This window comes from Schistocerca serialis, chromosome 8 (assembly GCF_023864345.2).
Source record: "Schistocerca serialis cubense isolate TAMUIC-IGC-003099 chromosome 8, iqSchSeri2.2, whole genome shotgun sequence".
NCBI classification, from domain to species: Eukaryota; Metazoa; Arthropoda; class Insecta; order Orthoptera; family Acrididae; genus Schistocerca; species Schistocerca serialis.
Window position 1 is genome coordinate 108,902,655 of NC_064645.1, and position 3,987 is coordinate 108,906,641.

The following is a 3,987-nucleotide window of genomic DNA, read 5'->3' on the forward strand; positions in this document are numbered from 1 at the left end:
CTTCTAGCTCGTTTACATAAGATCTAATACAACGAAGTGCCAAAGAAGCTGACGCAGGCATGCATATTCAAATACAGAGGTATATAAACAGTCAGAATATGGCGTTGCGATCGGCAACGCCTATACAAGAGAACTGGCGGAGACATCCGTTACTGCTGCTACAATGGCAGGTTATCAATATTTAAGTGAGTTTGAACGTGCTGTTATAGTCGGCGTGCGCGCAATGGGACACAGCATCTCCGAGGTAGCGATTAAGTGGTGATATTCCCATATGATCATTTCCCGAGTGTAACGTGAATGTCAGGAATCAGGTATAACATCTCCGAAATAGCTGTGGACGGAAAAAGATCCTGCCAGAACGGGGCCAACGACGACTGAAGAAAATCGTTCAACGTGACAGAAGTGCAACCCTTTCGCAAATTGCTGCAAATTTCAATGCTGGGCCGGCAACAAGTGTCAGCGTGCGAACCACTCAACCAGGAGATGCGTAGAGCTTTGTGTCGGGCAGTCAAGGGTACACGGGTAGGCCTTCGGCTCCGAAAGCCCATAAACGTGTTGCCTAGTCTCGTTTCATATTGTATTTAGAGGATGGGCGTGTATGGGTTTGGAGACAACCTAGTGAAACCATGGACCCTGCACGTCACCAGGGGACTGTTCAAGCCGGTGGAGGCTCTGTAATAGTGTGAGGCGTGTGCAGTTGGAGTGATACAGGACATATGATACGTCTAGATACGACTCTGAAAGGAGACGCGTACGTAAGCATCTTGTCTGATCAGCTGCATCCATTCATGTGCTTTATGCGTTCCGACAGACTTGGGCAATTCCGCCGGCCGGCGTGGCCGAGCGGTTCTAGGCGCTACAGTCTAGAGCCGCGCCACCGCTACGGTCGCAGGTTCGAATCCTGCCTTGGGCATAGATGTGTGTGATGACCTTAGGTTAGTTAGGTTTAAGTAGTTCTAAGTTCTAGGGGACTGATGACCTCAGAAGTTAAGTCCCATAGTGCTCAGAGCCATTTGAACCATTTGGGCAATTCCAGCAGGACAATGCAATACCCCACAAGTCCAGAATTGCTGCTGAATGGCTCCAAGAACACTCTTCTGAGTTGAAACACTTCCGGGCGGCCACTAAACTCCCCAGACATGAACATTGTTGAGCAATTCTGGGATGCCTTGCAACGTGCTGTTCAGAAGAGATCTCCCCCCCCCCCCCCCCCCTAGGTCTTCAGTATAAAAAATCAATACTTAAATACAGAGCTCTGAAACCGGCAGTACATTTGCAATGTGCATTCGATATTTTTGCAGACTGATTCGTCAAAACATTTCGCGTAGGTAGATCGATTCATTACTTCGATATATCGATAGCAGTTAGAGATGTTTCTTCCATATCGATGTATCAGATTCGAGATATTTTTAAAAACGTCAAAAGTCCTATGGCAGACGGCGGGCGCTGCGCGTGGCTCTGCCCATGACAGACATGACGTACTCGGCTGGGCCGCACTTCAAATGCTGGTTCTTGACGCTGCATTAGCGGAACGGCTGCGTTTGTTGGCCGCCGCAAGCCACGTGGAACGGACAGTGGCCGGGGGTCTGTCAGCGCACATCGACGACGCGTAAGTCGGTCAAGCCGGAGTGACTGGTTGAAGGCTGGCCCCATAGCACTGTCATCCGGAATGGGGTCACGGAACTCCTGCTGCTGCTACTAAAGCTGAGGAGTCCTGACAGATCAGGTGCGACGGCGGCTACTGCCGATGACCGTGATTTGTGGCCTGATTTCGTACTCCAAGTTCTGGTACAGTTCATCGTGTTCAAAGTGAGGAGATCGCTGATGGCATTGCAATCCTCACAGAAAATGAGAAAGAGTTTAGGGACCAGTTGAATTAGGTGGCCTTTTGAGCACAGATTATAGATTAGCAGTAAACCGAAGGAAGACGAAAGGAATATGGAGAAACAATTGCGTGATTTGCGGAAGTTTTCACGCCAGTTCTCGTGAACAAGTACCAAATGAAGCAGTAAACAACGCGCAGCAATGCTGCTACTTTGAAAGCAAAGCACACCGAGGTGACAAAAGTCATGGGACACCTCTTAAAATGAAGTCGGACCTCCTTTGGCTTTGGTGTAGTGCAGCTACTCCACGTGGCATGGACACAAGCCGTTGGACATCCGCTGCAGAAGTACTGAGCCATGCTGTCATTATAGCCATCCATAATTGCGAAAGTGTTACCGATGTAGGATTTTGTGTTCGAACTGACCTCTCGATTATGTCTCACAAATGTTCGATAGGTGAGCAGAGCATTCGCTCCAACTGTCCAGAATGTTCTTCAAACCAGTCGGAACAATTGTGGCCCGGTTGACATGGCGCTCTCTCATCCACAAAATTTCCATCGTTGTTAAGGGACATGAAGTCCATGAGTGGCAGCAAATGGTCTCCAAGAAGCCGAACATAACCATTTCCAATCAAAGACCAGTTCAGTTGGACCGGAGGACCAGCCCACTCCACGTAAACACATCCCACACCATTATGGAGCCACCACCAGCTTTCACTGTGCCTTGTTAACAACTTTCGTCCATGGCTTCGTGAGACCTGCACCACACTCGAATCCTCTCGTCAGCACTTACAGACTGAAACCGAGACTCATCTGAGCAGCTCACCGTTTTCCAGTCGTCTAGGGTCGAACAGATACGGTGACGAGCCCAGGAGAGGCGCTGGAGGTGACGTCGTGGTGTTAGCAAAAGCACTCGCGTGGTCATCTGCTGCCATAGCCCATTACCGCCAGATTTCACCGGACAGTCCTAACGACTACGTTCGTCGTACGTCCCACATCGATTCCGCACAGTGTTGCTTGTCTGTTGGCACCGACAACACTGCGCAAATTCCGCTGCTCTCGGGCGTTAATTGAAGTCCGTCGGCCACAGCATTGTTCGTGCTGGGAGGTAATGCCTGAAAATTGGTATTCCCGGCACACTTTTGCAACTGTGGATCTCGGTACACGTAATTTCCTAACGGTTTAGAGTCCGGAACCGCGCGACTGCTACGGTCGCAGGTCCGAATCGTGCCTCGAGCATGGATGTGTCTGATGTCCTTAGGTTAGTTAGGTTTAAGTAGTTCTAAGTTCCAGGGGACTGATGACCTCAGATGTTAAGTCCCACGGTGTTCAGAGCCATTTTGAGCCTAACGGTTTCTGAAACTGAATGTTCCATACATCTAGCTCTAACTACCATTCCGCTTTCAGAGTCGGTTAATTCCCGTCCTGCGGCAACAATCACGTCCGCAACCTATTCAGGTGAATCACCTGAGTACAAATGACAGCTCCACCAACGCACTGCCCTTCCATACGTTGTGTACGCGATGCTACCGCCATCTGTACTTGTGCATATCGCTATAGCGTGACTCCTTTCACCTCAGTGTAACGTACGTCTAATGAAACTGCGAAGATATTAAATACAGATTATCGCAGTCAAAGAAGGCCTTCCTTGCTAAAAGAAGACTACATGTATCAAATATTGCCGTTGATCTGAAGAAGAAGTTTATAAGAATCTACTTCTGGAGCGCAGTATTTAGTGAAAGTAAATGATTTATTGTTCTAAAACTGGAACAGGAATCGAAGCAGTTAAGATGTGGTGTTACGGAAACGCTGGATGTTACAAATTAGAGGTACTAGTATGGCAACAAGACAATGGCCTTGCCGCAGTGGTAACACCGGTTCCCGTCAGATCACCGAAGTTAAGCGCTGTCGGGCTGGGCTAGCACTTGGATGGGTTACCAACCGGTCTGCCGAGCGCTGTTGGCAAGCGGGGTGCACTCAGCCATCGTGAGGCAAACTGAGGAGCTACTTGACTCAGAAGTAGCGGCTCCGGTCTCGTAAACTGCCATAAGGCCGGGAGTGCGGCTGTGCTGACTACATGAACCTCCATATCCGCTTCCAGTGACGCCCGGCGGCCGGTCGGTACCGTTGGACCTTCATAGCCTGCTGGGGCTAAGTTTCTTTAG

General features: G+C 49.6%; 1 pseudogene; it reads left to right on the top strand.

The window, feature by feature from the left end:
* Positions 1-3,669: 3,669 nt before the first annotated feature.
* LOC126417301 (5S ribosomal RNA) lies at positions 3,670-3,787 on the top strand (annotated as a pseudogene).
* The last annotated feature ends 200 nt before the right edge of the window (positions 3,788-3,987 follow it).